We start from the raw sequence: 17,617 nt of genomic DNA, 5'->3' as shown, positions 1-17,617 counted from the left end.
GCCGGTTTGCCTAATTTTTGCGGGATGAAAACCCCCCGAATAAACTGAGGAAAAACCCTACTGTCCACGCCCTGCTAAGTTGGCTATGTCTGAGGAAGATCATTCACCTTCTCACGTCAAAGACGGGAATCGAACCTAGGGCACTCCGTCCCGTCCCTCCCCAGAAGTGCAGTTACGAAGCGCACAGCCACCAGGCTAACCGCGCGAATAGCTACTTTTTATTAGAAACCAAAATCTTTTGAGTACATTATCAAACCAAATAACCAGTCTAATGCCCATCATCAAGGTATGTATGTGAGTATTCCTCTATCTTGGTCAAGAATATTTTTATTAAATAAATTTTATCTTTATTATATGATCATTTGAATCAATTAAATTATTTATTATTTTTTCCATTTATTTATAAAATATAACTTTTTTTAAAAACATATTCACACTTTTCTTAACACACTATTTTCTTTTGTTTATTTTTTAAATGTTATTAATCAATTAGATACATGCTCTTAATAGGTTAGGGTTAAATCACTACGCAGAACGATATAAACTTATAGACGTCTTCCTAATTCCAAAACCAGGAAAAGATTCGCCCCATCAGCCTATTATCATACGTAAGCAAGATAGCCTAACGCTCAATACTAGCGCGGATCCAAGAGGCAGTAGAAAATAACCACGTTATACCAGATGAACAATTCGGCTTTAGAACACAGCACTCTACAAATCAACAGATCTACAGAATCATCGAATACATTACCCAAGAATACGAATGGCACCAGTAGTCTGGCGCAATCTTCCTGGACATAACTAAGGCATTCGAAAGAATATGGCGTTATGGATTAATTTACAAGCTACACCAAGTGGGAATCCCATTACCACTAGTTCTATTGAGTCCTCCAAGGCTCTCTCTACTGTCTCTCCTACTCTTCTCCATATACATGGCAGATCTCTCCAAGTTATCCCAATCCATCGCCGACTTCTGTGTCAATGACGATCATCATAGCCAGAACTCTCTGATCACAACAGTTCATAAACAAACTGCACATAACAGTCAACGATCAGGAGAATTGTTAAAGCAAATGGCGCATCTCGATCAACCCAGAGAAAAAGCTCCGCAGTACTATTCACCAGGGGGCGGAAAGAAGTACCATAAATGTTTGGGAAAACCATCCCTTGGTAAAAATCAGCCAAATACCTAGGAGTTGAGCTCAATGAAAGCCAACCAGACCATAGCCCAGTAACACACACTCCTGAATAGGAGTGTGTATTGCTTGGCCTTCTAAACATAAACAGCAAAATTCGTTCTACAAATCACTAATAAGACCTTAACTAATCTGCGCCTCACGAGGGTGGGAACACACGACTCAAATAAATATTCAAAGACTGCAAAATCGAAAACAATTGCCTAAGAATGGCGCTAAACGCTCATTGGTTCGTCAGACACCTCTGGCTACACTACACTATACTACAACTACATAAGGAGTCAAGGACTCAGTCCATCACTCAAAGAAGTTAACAGTTATAAAAGGCTGAAACTAATAATAAGCAATTAAAGAACTTTTGTTTTGCTTTAATTTTTATTAATCGTTTAATAAGAAACTATTCGAAATGAATCTTTAAAATAATTTAGAATGAAAATATTGTAGAAAAGATACTCCGATGATGATATTGTACGTGGATGACCTCTATTGCAGAAAAATATTAATTTGAACAACAGCCGATTTTCTTTTCATGCATTTTTGTATATTTCGTAAAAATCGTTTTACCCATAAAACTATTTTTGGCATTTATAATTACGTCTTTTTATTTATAAAATGATTTAACTGATTAAACTTTTGGTGGGAAACGCCGAGCATGTGTAGGATTTTCCTCTATAAACATACTACTAGGATGAATAGAAGAGATTTTATAGCGAAGAATAGAAGGTGGTAAATTCTGAAGGTTTGTTTATAAAAAAAAATCTGATTTCTAGGAATGCTAACACGAATTGCAGATTAAACCTTCTAATGGTTGTATTCATGCTCTTTGGACGGAAATAGTCTGTCTTTAGTGAAACCGAATGGGAATATAATCGATTGGTCATTGGTATCTATTACTGCAGACATATGACACCTGCAAACGGGCTTCTTTATCTGAGTCTTTTTCTAGGAGCTCCATTAAAACCCAGGATCCGGTGTTATTTGAGAGTTCTCTAGAGATTAAGGCACAGCTTCGATCCGTTGTGCACATAATGCTAGAGAGATGCAACTAGGAACGAACCTGTCCTGTAATTTGTTACTGATATCTATGGGTGGGTGGGTGTTTTCGCACACACACACACACACACACACACACACACACACACACACACACACACACACACACACACACACACACACACACACACACACACACACACACACACACACACACACACACACACACACACAGAAAGACAAGATTGTGTCCGTAAAAGCGGGCCATTTTTGTTCCGTGGTTCCTGTGTAAGTGCTGTCATTGGGAAAGATGGATTAACTTTTGGCACTTTGATGAAGATGGATAGTTTATGTTGGTGCGCGTCATTTTCCGAAGATACAAAAAGATGACATGATCTGGGCTACGTGTGAATAGGGAAAGCTCTTTAACCGAAGTGTTTATGAAAACCCACAGGGCAGAAGGAACCAAACATTAGATAGAAGAAAAAAAGTCCTAAACCTCTACCCTATTTCGAAAGTGACACGCCTCCCTCCACTTGGCCACCCCCCTTCGAAACATAGTCAAAAGATAATTTTTTTTATATTTTTGAAATTTCTTTACAGTCTATTAAGGATATAATATTCTTAAAGTAATTAATTAAGAATAAAAAATATAAACTAGCTGACATCTAAATATAGATTTTTAAAATATCAGTCGATCTTTTTTCTTTTTTAAAAAAGGGATATTTAGAAAGTTCAGTCACCTCTCAAATGGACAAGATAAATTATGAATAAGAGCAGCAAAGTAAGAAACATTTCCTAGGAATACTTTCTGATATAAAAACCAAGAAAATAAAAAGATTACGAAGAAATACCTATGGAAAGAAAAATGGAGTGATGCACCGTAACACAACAAGCTTATCTTTGTAGATAAACTCTGTTGGATTGGAAGTGACATAAACATATTTTTTGCAATATGAATATGTTCACTGAACATGTGACTACTTCTTTCACGCATGTGTGTGTGTGAGAGAGAGAGAGAGAGCCACTTGCTACTGCCCGAAGCAGTGTGTTATTATATTTTCAAATTCTAGCGATGCATTTTACTTTGAAGAATATTCCTTCAGGTCAGGTAAGGTGAAGATCTTTCTTAGTAAAACGATAACTTGTGTTGCCTCAATGGATCAGAATGCATTTCTTTCTAAAGTGGCATACGAAAAAATGGAGCACATTTTATCAGAGAAGTTGAGGTTATTGCCTTTAATGTACAACACCAACATGTGCAGGTCAAGAACTGCTACGCTAGTAAACACTTTCGTTTTCATAGCGCATCGTGATTCCTTAAGAGGATATAAAACTTCTTTAGTTAAAGTCATAGAAGGGATAGCGCGTTTAGACCATCTGTCCTTTCCATGGGAATTTCTTCCTGCTATCTGACATCGTTTTCACTACACCATGGGACAGCTACCCTTGCACGAACCTGATGGTATCTACTTTTCACTTTCGTGAGTAAATAAGACTAAATCAGAGAGCAAAAACTGGGGGAAAAGTTTTTTCCTTCAATGTTACATCATTCTGGAAAACGTAGTAAAAGCAATATTTGGTGGATGATTTATAGCCTTAGTAATCTTGTGTGCAGTCTTGCTAGTTCTAAAAGCAACCGTCTTTTATGTACGAAAATGATCGATAAGGAATGTGTGGAGCCTTATCATTTGATGTGCTTGCGTTCAAAAACAGAAAACAACAAAATCTGATACGCTCTCGTGGCGTTCTGACTATCCGCCCATACCAATAACAACGGAAAATATGATGTGTATCGCGATATATTAACGTACAACAAGGTTGGTTGATTATTGGTGTACACGGCTTTTCGCTCAAAGTAATTTCGTATTAATGGTGAAAGCACACGCATCGTGATAGTAAATTATCTAAGCAGTTATCGTTTATCAAATAATCACCAATTTCGTTAACGGGGGAAAAATCGAATTCCAGGAAGTACTCTCATATATATGAATCATTTACCTTATTCATAAATATGTAAAACTTTATCCCAAATATTAATTCAATTTGTAGCCATTCAAAACCAGTATACAGAATTTTTAAATTAATTATTCATCACAAGAAGGAATAAAAAATAATATTTCTAGTTTGTTGTAGTAGTAAGCATCTCTTCACATAGGCGTTTTTCTATGCTTTCTGAGTTTATTAAGAAAAGTTAATTTTTCTACTGTTATAACAATATGCAATCACCGATTAAAAAAAACAATCCAATTATGGAGTTCACCAAATTGATGGAACCGTGATAAATTGTTACTAAAATATTTGAAAAGTTATTAAAATATATATAAATTTATTGTATTTTATTATATTACTTAGATTTTAATAATTCATATTAAAAATCTATTATTTATTTTAATTATTATTGTATTTATATAATACACCTTTATAGTTATTGAATAATAGTGATTTAGGTTTGGGATAGCATATAAATTTCAAAATGGGGCTGTAGTCAATGAAGCTTTAACTGCGGCTCAGTTATTGCCGTTACCCAGTCATGACTGGAGCTTTTTAGCTCAATGACACCCCATCCACACAGATTTTCTTCATTCAGATGACGGGATAAAGAGTCAAGGACTCAGTCCATCGCCCAGTTCTTATAAGAACTATAAGAAATTTCAAAATGGGGTTGATCCATACCCTTGGAGAGTAATGTATATCCATAGCCGTGGAGGGTAATGTATAGCAATCTGTAGCCAATGAAGTTTGAACTGAGGCTCGACTATTGCTGTTACCCTCCTGCCATGACCAGAGCTTTAATAGTTCAATAACACCTTATCCTCTACAGATAACGGGGAAGATGAAAAGCAGTCTTGCTTCTCCCCTTTAAGCCAGTCCTTATAAGAATAAGGATTTCAAAATGGATGAGAATAGGGAATTGGTGATTCCTTTACCCTTGGAGGGTAATGGATGGCAATGCTGTAGCCAATGAAGTTCTAACTGAGACTCGGCTATCGCCATTACCCTCCTACCACGATCAGAGCTTTAATAGCTCAATAACACCTTATCCCTACACTGTCCTCTACAGATAACGGGGAAGATGAAAAGCATTCTTGCTTCGCCCCTTTAAGCCAGTCCTTATAAGGACTATAATAAGTGGATGAGATTTCTTATATAGAAACATACAAATAAAGAATAAACTGTAAAAATAAATCTTTCACTAGAAATTGGAAAATATTTTACTTCCATTTCAATTGATAGAGTTGTTTGCTTTTGGGATCGTTTTAGTAGTAGTAGGAAACACAACAGTTTCTTGGCTGGATTAAAAGTAGCTTTACTTACAGCAAGAGTTATGATACAATTATAAAAGTCCGTGTTCAGCTAACACAGAATTGCTCACTGCTTGACTCGTCCAGATTTTTAATTAATATCAAGAGAATTGAAGATATTCAGAGATGGTTGCTAAGTGTGGAAGGACTGAATTGAGTTAATTACGAGAATTGGATGGTTAGCTGCAATTTGTTGAATTTATCTTACAGAAGAATACGTTTAATTGAAATTGCAAGTTGTTTTTAGAACAAAATATAAATAGAAAACAAGTACAAACTTAAAACATAAATTTAAGAAATGCAAAAACAAAATCCTCAACTCGATAACAGAAACTGTTCTACTATAGGTTTTTAACATTTCTTCATGGAGACAGGAAAAACATAATGCTGATAGGCGGTTTTTTTACTACTTAATTTTGAACCACATTCTAGTAGAGAACATGATAAAAAGTTAGTAAAGATAAAGAGTTAGAACAAATACAAAATTATTTTCTTCTTTATGATATATATGGAATGATATGCACCAACTGATTGCATGAGCAACAAATTCATGCAGTTTAAACAAAAACTAGATAGTTTTTATGATAGGAGAATAGATTCAAAATGTATGAATAAACGCTAAGCATGGTTGAACATGTCCGTACTATTGTAATGTTTGCATGTATAAATATAGATGCAATAATAAAAGATTAAAAAAGGGGAAAAGAATGCAAAATTGGCGACAGTAATGTGTAATCTAAAAGTATTTGGATACTTTGTGAAGTTCATAACACCCTAGAAAAAAAGACGATAATAATAATAATTTTATTGAATATTGTATTTAAATAACCTATAATTAACATATTTGCAAATGAAAATTTGAATGGCGAAAAGTAGTGTTTCATAAGCAATGACATCTTAAATATGGTACAGGTTATTTCTAAGTTACGTTGTTCTAGATTTTCTCTTATAATCTTTGAAGAAAAGGCATCAATGGATTTATTTATCTAGTTTATAGATAAACATGGAGTCCAAAGACTCGTTGAGGGGTGGGGCACCTACTCTACCTGTCTCCAGCACTCAATCCACCCACTGCCTGTCACCACCACTACAATTTCCAAAGAGACAATCACAAACAACCATGCCCGCGGTGGAATCCGAACCCACAGCTTTTTGACTGGAGAGCGGATACGCTAACCGCTGGACCAACCAGGCAGGCGTGGTGTTAGCAATTTGTAATATTTGTTCTTATTATATTGCTGTTTTGCTAGTAAGAGCAAAAAAAAACACATTTGGATTTCGGTCGGTAAGCCTAAGCAAAGTTGAAATAGTTCTTGATGCGAAGGATTGGCTTTGCACAAAGAACAGATTTACTGTTGTTTTCCGAATAAAATAAATAATAATAAAACGGACGTACAAGCAAGAACGAAATTACAATTAAGCTAAAGTTTATTATTGTTATTTCTGTACAGTATCTTGCATATCATGTTATGACAAAGGTAATCAATTTATACGTCAGTTTTAAATGATGATATCGGAATCATCATTTAAACTACAGTCAGCCATAATTTACGTTTAATTCTCTCTCTCTCTCTCTCTCTGATGATCAGTCTTTCAATCTTTTCTTCCGTAACAGAAAACTTACAGTTACGGAAATTTGATTTAGCTAATATGCATTTCTCCAATTAAAATGCACAGACTTGGTACCTCTTTCCATCATTTTTTTTTTACCAGAAAAAAAAAAGAAGAAGAATCTTCATTTGTTAAAGCGTCGCGAATTATTGTGAAGGGATCGTTAAAAATAAGATTAAAGTTAAAGGAAGCGTATGTGTAAGGAGGCAGAAACATGATCAGATACTTAGATAATCATATTACGAAAAAGCAAAGGAGGAAGTAAATGTAATTCGCACGCAATCTAGAAACTCCTTCAAGAAGTAAGGAGAAAAATGAAGCTGCGTTTTAGTGTGTGTGTGTGTGTGTGTGTGTGTGTGTGTGTGTGTGTGTGTGTGTGTGTGGTTCAAGCTTCACTCGAGTCTATACAAAGAAAGAATTTATTATCCCTGGATATTTCATACCGTTAGAAAATTGACAATAAAATAATCTTAACTTAATAACAATATTGTCCATTCTGAAGCATCTTATTAAGTTGAAAATAATGCAAATTATGCATTCATTACCTGATAGGCATGTATAATATAGAACACATCGATTTTTGTTTAATTTTTCTTATAACGCTTTCCATTATTGCCATTCTTCCCGATAAAATCTGAGGAGCTTGGTATATGAGATGAGGGAATTAGACAGCCACATTTTTTTAATACGAAATCTTCTATCTGGTTTCTAATTATTTAGTCCATTAAACAAGTTCAGCTGTCTTCATAAATTTGTATAATTCCTTTCGCTTCTTGGAGATTTAGAGAAGGATAAGAGTTGATTAGCGACTGTTAATGGAACTAATGTTGAGTTTTATCTACTCTCTTAAGTGAAATTATATTTTCATTTGCGTACTAATTATAAGGGAAATACAGGTAGTGCGCGCCAGTTAGGAAATTACAGTGGAAGATGCCAAAAAGCAGCTGCTGAATATAGTAACACAGCCAGATTCTGATTATATAAAGCATCAGATGTTCACTTAATTTAATTCCTCCTATAACCGCAGCTTCACTATCTCGAAAGATTACTTCTATTATGTTATTATTCACACACACACGCGCACGAATAATCTTCGTGAAGGCTTTTTGAACAGAAGGTGAATAAGCTAGTCTAATATAGATGATACATGCAATTAACAAAAATAGTGCACTGCCAATGTGCAACAGTGAGGAGTGCATCAAGGCTATAATATTTGATTAATTGTTTTTCTACTTGATACTCAAGATATATTCATGATATCTTGTAGCCTGTTGAACAAACAACTATATCATCATCATCATAACGCTAATTACGGGTATAGACCGTATTGGTCTGTTGCGGTTCATCATCCATCCAATATCCTTTTATGAGGTCTACCCTGCCTTCTCTTTCCAGTTGGCTTATATTTTAGTATTTGTTTAGGATATCGGATGTTGGCCATTCGGTTTACATGTTCTATACATTTTTGTTTATAATTGTTTAGTTTTTCTTCTGTTGATTTTGTTGATAGTTCTTTTAAAACGTCTTCGTTCCTTTTTTGGTCGAATAATGTGTATTTTGCAGTTCTTCTCGTAAATCTCATCTCACTTGTTTTTATTCTTTGTTTATCTTGTTTGTTTATTGCCCAAATTTCACTGCCATATAATAATGTGGGCACTGCTAAAGTATCGTATATTTTAAAGCGTGTTTCTTTTTGTACTAGATTTGGATTGAGTGTTCTATTTATTAGGCCGATAATCTGTAAACATTTTGAAGTTTTTAATTTTATGTCTTTTTCTCCTTCATATGATATTTCACATCCAAGATAACTGAAAGTATTTATCTCTTCTATTATTTTATTATTAATAACGATTTTACTTTTAACTGGAATTTGTCCACAAAACATCATTGTTTTAGTTTTATCTATGGAAATTTTCATTCCCAACTGTTCTACTATAACGTTTAAATTACATATTGCTCTTTGTAAATTGTCTTCCTTATCTGATATTATTTCCTGATCATCTGCAAATAATAGCGTATTTATTTTGTTATTCCGGGAAATTTCTATACATTGATGGTTTAAGGTGTTCCACTGTATTAATATTTCATTAATGTAAATATTGAAAACTGTTGGAGACAGGGGGCATTCCTGTCTTATTCCTTGGTTTATAGATTGTTTTTCAGACTTTTTTTCATTTATTTTTTTTATTTTTATTATCTTTGTATATATTCAATATTGCATGTAGTAAAATATTAAGTATATTTATTTTTTCTAATATATCAAACAGTATATTTCTTTTTACTTTATCAAATTCTTTTTCGTAATCTATAAACAAAAGATGAGTTTCTAAATTAAATTCTCTTCTTTTTTTTCTAGCAATTTTAAACAAAAAGCTGCATCCATTGTATAGTGTCCTTTTCTAAATCCATTTCGACATTTTAATAATATTTTTTCATTGTATATTTTCAGGCATGTATTCAATAAACTGATACCTCTGTAATTAGCAGGTTTTCTTTTATCCCCTTTTTTAAATATAGGTATTACTATACTTGTATTCCATTCTATTGGTTTTGTATATATTTTATTTAATAATTTTAATAATAATCTTTGATAAAAAAAAACAGACGACTATACTTTACAGCTGTAGTAAATACAGCTATATGGCAGGTATAGGGATTCAAGTACATTTAAAAATGGTGCATGTGTACTAGCGGTTTATTTATTATCATCATCTAATGCTCAGTTATAGCTTTGAAAGTCTAATACGATAATTTATACCATATAGGAATGAGGAGAACCAAGGAACCGTGTGTGTGTGTGTGTGTGTGTGTGTGTGTGTGTGTGTGTGTGTGTGTGTGTGTGTGTGTGTGTGTGTGTGTGTGTGTGTGTGTGTGTGTGTGTGCGCGTGCTTATAATTATTCGTCTGTTCGTCCGTTTTTAGATCCAAGACGTAATTAAAGAATGTGATAAATTAAAAGTCTTTATCTTTCGAAAACCAACCCACACTGACAGATATCATCATGCCTCTTTCCACCATTACAGACCTAAAAAATTAGGTAAAATTTCAAAACTAGCATGAAGAGCTTGTTGTCACATTACTAATAACAATGGATAAATACGGATGAATAACTAAGAGATTTCCGTTTTCTTAAAAACACATTTGCACAAAATACCTACAATGAGCGCACCATCTCAAGACTTTTTAACAAACATCTGACGTCACTCAAAGTATTGCCAATGACAAGGAGATCAAATGTTTTATTATTCTTCCCTATATTAGCTTTGTTTCCTGTAAGCCTTGAAGAAATCCATAGAGAACATACAACCCAAACAGTATTCACTCCTTTTATTAGGTTGAGATCACTACGTCAATCCGCAAAACCTAAATACGGCCTCTTAAAATATGCAAAGATAAGTAACGACTCGGGTACACCATAATAAGGAAAGGGACACCATAATAAGGAAAAACAGAAAAATCTGTTGCATTGAAGAACACATCAAAGATATCGAATACCAAAGAGCTGAAATCCCAGATTTGTCATCAATCTGCTGTCTTCGGGTAATCCACAAGACGCCTTGACAGAGAGACAGACGTCAAGTCTTATGGACTGAATCCGAAAGAAAAAAAATTGAAAATATAAAACACGTAAATATAAATACTCCTCTTACTAATATTTTACTATTTTACTATTTTGTCTGTCTATTAGGTTTCTTTCCTACATTTGTAGAAGTCTTATGTAAATAAGGTGAAACTGGTCTTTCATGAAAGTTTAATTCAGTGTACTTCCTTTGTGAAAAGGTCGTGGATTTCTTTTTAACTTCTTTTTTTTTTTTCAACATGGAAACAAATGCTAACCCGCCTAAACTACTATTCTAGTCATCTTTCATTCCATCTACCATCTGTTTTTTGGAAGCCATCCTCATTAATTATTCCTCAACTGGATATTGCAACACTCGAGCTCTTCAAAAAGAACATCCACAGATTAATTTCTCTCAGTCGATTCCATCAAATAATAATATTGGTTAAACCTTGAGAAAAAACATTTTAACAATATAAAAACGCTTAAAGTAATGAGGCACGAAATTCTCTATGGATAAAGTCTCTCTCTTTTTGGTTGCTGTATTTTTCTTTTATTGCAACAAAAATTTCAAATCTGATGGTCACAAAATATACTTTATGGCATAGAAAATATCGCTCCATGATCGCCTGATACTATACAGTAGTTACTATAAATTCTGCTACTTGTATATTAAGAAAGATTATACAAAATGTTTTTTTTTTTTTTAAATTTTATTTTTCTTTTCAGAAAAATAGTTCAGCTTTCATTCCATAAGGTGATGTAGTATCTCGTTATAAAGTCGATTAAATGAGGTGTGTAAATTCGTGTCTTTCCCGTCTAGGTAATAAAAGAACAAGTGATTTATAGCCGGAAATAGCGGTTTGACACTCTCTAGTCTTTTACCGAACCCTCATTGAAAATATACTTTTAGTGCCACACAAGAAGATTTAGCCGACACACGTTCCTCTTGACTTCATCTGGTTTCTTGTGTCGTTTACATGATAAACGTGCCTTTTGCCGATATTAAAGACGTTGAGAAAGTGTGCGCCTGTTAAGCAGTTTTAGCTTTTATGGCATTATATACTTCTTAGAAAATGTAGGTTTGACACTACTGTGTGATGCAGCATTAAATGCCAGCCATGAACTATAGTTATTCGGCATTCAGCAAATAAAGATTTTTTTCCACCACTTCAGCGTGTTCAATAACAAATAATTTATTTCTCGGGTGATTTCCTTCCTATACAAAACATCGCAAGTATTTATATTTCTTATAAAGGTATTTATATATCTACGTTCTTATAAAAGTTTTTGGACAATGGCAAATTTTTTGATAGAAAAAAAATCAGCGCGTGTATAAATCTACATAGGTAATATATTACATCGTATCATTCTATAGTGAGTTTCTTAAATTATAGTTCATCTGTAATCCGATGAATATTTCCATTTTCATATAAGTGAATGCTTTCTTAAATAAATCAAGTAGCAAATGAATTTGTATTTTAATTTTCATAATAAGTAAACGGTTTCTTAAATAAATGAGCCAGTAAATGAAAGTGCTTGCTTATTGAGCTATTAATTAAAGCTCTGATCATGGCAGGAGGGTAACAGCAATAGCCGAGCCTCAGTTAGAACTTCATTGGCTACAGCATTGCTATCCATTACCCTCCAAGGGTATTGGATTGAAAATCAATAGTCCTTATCCTTATAAGGACTGGCTTAAAGGGGCGAAGCAAGAATGCTTTTCATCTTCCCCGTTATCTGTAGAGGACAGTGTAAGGATAAGGTGTTATTGAGCTATTAAAGCTCTGATCATGGCAGGGGGTAACAGCAATAGCCGAGCCTCAGTTAGAACTTCATTGGCTACAGCATTGCCATCCATTACCTCCAAGGGTATTGGATTGAATGAATCAAACACCGCATCTCACGGTCGATTGATTTTGAAAATCAATAGTCCTTATAGTCCTTATAAGGACTGGCTTAAAGGGGCGAAGCAAGAATGCTTTTCATATTCCCCGTTATCTGTAGAGGACAGTGTAGGGATAAGGTGTTATTGAGCAATTAAAGCTCTGATCATGGCAGGAGGATAACAGCAATAGCCGAGCCTCAGTTAGAACTTCATTGGCTACAGCATTGCCATCCATTATCCTCCAAGAGTATTGGATTGAATGATGTAATGAACGTTTTCTTAAATAAAATTATAATAAATAATTAAAGGTGTATGTTTATTCGTACAAAATTTCTAAATTGCTGAGAGAAATATATTAATTCTTGATAACCTAAACAACATATAAAATATATTATAAAATTCTTTTTTTATTTTAAAAATTGTGTGAATGTTATTAATAGTTTTCAATTTAAACTATCATAAATATAAATATATTCTGAGAGTTAAGAAAATTGTTTTTATCTGAAATAGAATTATCTAATTCCATCTTAGATAAAAACATAATTTTCTGACGGCCACGTGTTTCCTTTAGTAATAATATTCATAAATATTCATAAATAATGAGGCAACCCTATAAGATCCAATACTATAGTGATGAGCACAATTTTTTTTCATTATATCTTATATCTTTTAAATAAGCCAAATGGTGTGTGAGTTATTCTTTATTAAAATATCGACAATAGTGAGAAATACAGCTTGAAAATATTTAAAGTATTCACAAAAATACCACACAGAATAGATCCGTAACTATTCTTTAAGTACTGTCAACATAAATAAATCAAGGCCTTTCCAAAAATAATACAACTATATTTTCATTAAAAAAAATGGAAGTCATTTTTCCATATTGCTTTTTGCAGATTTCATGCACACTGCGAGGCTACAAAAATGACAAATATTCACTTGTGATATAAAAGTACGTAATCCGTAGGACAGAGAGTAGATTTGTTTGCTAGTAGTAAACACTTATTTCAAATGGATTTTTAAAGAATAAAGCGCTGATATTATCAGTAGAGAATGACTAGATTGTTTAAGCTTCGAAATTGGTGTTTCAGCAAAAAAAAAAAAAAAAAAAAAGAAAGAAAGAAAAGAAAAAAAGAAAAAAAAAAGATTCACAAATTTTGAAGCCTATTTTTTGGATATAAGAGACGTCCTACGTTTCACGAAATCAGTATTTTCTTTGGCTATCTAGATTCTATATTTCAGTTTAGGTGAGAATAATTTTGGGATGTATTAAACAAATATACAACGCGGAGACCAATTCTACTCATAATTGACCTGAAGCCATGCTATTAAGGGAGCGGCTTTTCACATTATGGGAAATACTAAGAATAGCGATCAAAGCTTTACCCACCTTTGCTACGAGTTGCCCTAGTTTGTACTACGTGCTTTGGCTTACGCTAGTATCCGCCGATACTTTTATAGTTTACTATATTCGGCATGAAACTCTTTGATTCCGATTTTCGAGTTTCTTATTCGGTTTTGAAACAATGTGGGATTTAATATCCCCTTAATTTAAATAATGTTACATCGCCGAAATGAAGCCCATTGGCTCTTTATTTAAGTAATGATTGATGCTATTATTCTGGAACTGAAAGATCGGCTTAAGCTTCGTGATGGTATCAAAAGTTATCTCAATAATGATAAAAGTTATGGTGTAGCAAAACAAAATATTTTTTGGGAAGGTCAAAAACAATTTTTAAAGAGAAAATTGCTTAAAGAAAATCTTTTATATTGCAGCTAAGTTCAGTAAAATGAAAGATTATTTAAAAATTATCTTCAAGGTCTATTGTATTCATGGTCACAAATTCGCAGTGAAATTAATGGGCCGTGAAGACAAAAAAACGTAACTTTTGCCTTCTACTATTTCATTTAAAAAGTCTCCAACTATCTAACCTTCACAAATGAACTCTTACTTTCAACGTCCTTTGTAAACATTGTAGAACACTAAGAGATTACCCTTGCAGTAAAAATCGATCTTTAAAGTTTCGTCAACAAAGTCAGGCGACGACAGCGTGTCCTATTCGCACTCTAGAATGTATGTTGTTTGTTTGACTGTCTTGTTTGTCTGACAGACAGAAGAACGAAGAGTAATTCTGCGACAATAATTTGTGGTAACCCAAAACAGCATTCATTGCACTACATCACAACAATCCACAATTGTACTAAAATCTACCAAAACATAAGAATGTAAGAAAAGAAAATTTCGCTATTTGATTCTGTTCAGAAAATAATGACGTTTGGATATTTTCCAACATAAACCATTTACACGGCTACATTCAAGTTCAATAGCGACCATATTATAAATTCATGAAGTCAAAGCCATAAGATAAATACATAAAAAGATTACTTATTAAAACACATAAACTAAAATGATTTTATGTTTTACGTTTGAAAAGGCAGGTGATGGGAGGAGAACTTTCCCCCCTTTCAAATTACAGTTGAACTTTCTGGTCCTTCGCCGGACATTGGCCACGGCTTTTTCTCCTTTCATGTTTCCATCCTTTTCATATCCAGATGATACTCTTGTAATATCACGCGAAGAAAAGACTGATCTACTAACATCATTCTTCTCCTCCAACTCCAGTACTGATGATCATGAAAAGTATCCATCCCACCCTCAATAAAAATGCAAAGTATCCTTTCACTAGTCTTTTGATAGAAAGAAATCGAAGGATTCCTTAATAATTTAGACACCAACAAGTTCATCTCGTCCTGATGGCCCTTTCTGTTGTAATAAACATTGTGCTCCAGAATTACCACTTATGCTACATCGCATTTACAACTTTCTCCTAGTGTACAACGTGAAAGGTAGCCTATATTTATCATTTCAAAAAATGGGAAAAAAAATTACAAAAGTCAATCAACGAACCACCGTTCAGTTACTTCTGTTCTCTCAAAAATCATGAGGATCGTCAACGATTAACTTTTTCGCCACCTGTAGCCAACTAGTAAGCAATATGGTTTTCGCAACTCTCCATAGTTTGACGAATTTTTCTTTCCGTAAAGCAGCCAAACCAGACAGAAGAATATGCGCAATTAACAAACACGAATACAGTTGCTTCAACCGCAACCACAAACAAATCAACCCTTATTCATGTATATCTATTTATTTATCTATATAATAAACAGCCTATATAATATAATATATAATATAATAAACTAAGATAGACTATAATAAATATATAATATACTATCTACATATTAAACTGGATGGAGGACTAGCTCCTGACTAATCTTAAAAAGTTAGATTGGGCCAAATGGTGTCGCCCATTTGGCCCAATTTAATTTATATTTATTCTCTTTGGAGAATAAAATGTGTCAACGGATTCATTTTTTTTTATTTTTAATTTTGAAATGAAAACGATTACTAATTAATCAAGAGTTAAAGTTAAGTAATTTGATGATAATTTTTAATTTGAAATTAAACCGATTACTAATTAATTAGTAATCGGTTTCGTGTTATTCGTGTATATCTGATTCTAAAAAAAGTTACTTTATTTTATATAATATATCAATATATAATTTATAAAATGGTATATTATAAACTTCTATCTAAAATACGAAATTATATAAATAAACTAAAATTAATCTGCAAATATTTAATACCCTATTAAAGATTAATTTAAATTTTTATGTTGTTTTATAATTTATTAAGTTTAAAAAAGAGCAGACTACAAAAGCCTTTTTAAACATAAATACATTAGGTTGACGATTCTATTAAGGATTTGTAATTAAACTTTTTTCTTCCAATTTAAAGTCTGGATAAAATTAACTTAAGCCAGAATTTAATATTTAATTGCCCCCTCTTAAAGACAGAAGAAATATAATGTTGTACTTACCGAGTCCAAGACACCGCTGCATGTTTGGGAGTACTATCAAGACTTGTGCTCCTCTTCTCTGTCTTTAGATTAACCTTAGCAAACCCTGAATGCAGCATTGAAAAGGCTGTCCGATTTTACAACGAAAAATACATAATGCCAAATAAAAATATGAGTGTATTGTACCGTATAGGCAAAAGAATTTGTCAAATCACTAAGCTGTTCAGATCAAAAAAAAAAAAAAAAGGAAGTCGAGAAGTGATGTACACTTGTGTTTATCACACTCAGAAGATCTTCATTCTGTGGGCATGATTACCAAGTCACTTGGCGGAACAAGTGGCACGCGCACAATATCGACGAGCTTAAAAGCTTCATTGCTGGTCAATGCACACCCAGATATCATTCGTCTCCCATTGCACAGTCCCTGACACAAATCCCTTTAACGAAGCACCCATTCTTACTTTTCGAACTTCATCCCGATACGAAAAAAAAAAAAAAGTCGGGGGATCTTAACTAAACAATGCAAGTTTGTCGTTTAACGCATCTCGGCGAGCCTGATAGAGGGCACTCAGCGGTCGTGTGCGAGGAGTTCTGTTCATCGCTCCGGTCTCGAGACTTCCACGCTGGATAGTGGTTGGGTTTTATCACGATAGCCAATCGATTGCTTGTGTGGGCACCACGCGCGCGGAGAAACGGAAGGTGGTTACGGAGGGGGGGGGGGGGACGGGAGGTTACACGGGTGGAGGGGAGGGAAGAAGCAAAGAAGACGGCAAAAGAAGTAACACAAAGAGAAGTCTTAGAGAGATTTATGGCTGTCAGAGGTTGAGACGTCAGTCGTATTTAAATTTAAAACCGGGATTTCCTGCAGCATGTTTGCTCAATTAACTGTACCGGCAAGGGCGGAAATACTCGACGAATAGAAAAACAGACTTTCCCAGCAGTGAATTCGCTTCTTTCTACTTCATTGAGCAGCGGCAGTTACAAAACTGCTTTCGTTTAGCCTTTCGAGTGCGATGTAGTTCCAAAAGTTTTGGACAATCGCTGTTTCTTTTATAGACGATACAGGAAGAGAAAATATCCACTTGGGCTGAAGATTTTTGCTTATTTGTTTACCCAGCAGTGAAGATCTGTTATTACGATTCCTTTACTGCCCTGAGGCAATTTATTGTTCATTCCAACGTCAGCTAGCCTGCAGTTGTGATGAAGTCA

Source organism: Typopeltis vanoorti, chromosome 8, assembly GCF_054136105.1.
Source record: "Typopeltis vanoorti isolate ZY-2024b chromosome 8, IOZ_Tvanoo_1.0, whole genome shotgun sequence".
NCBI lineage: Eukaryota > Metazoa > Arthropoda > Arachnida > Uropygi > Thelyphonidae > Typopeltis > Typopeltis vanoorti.
Note: the sequence above shows the minus strand (reverse complement) of the source record.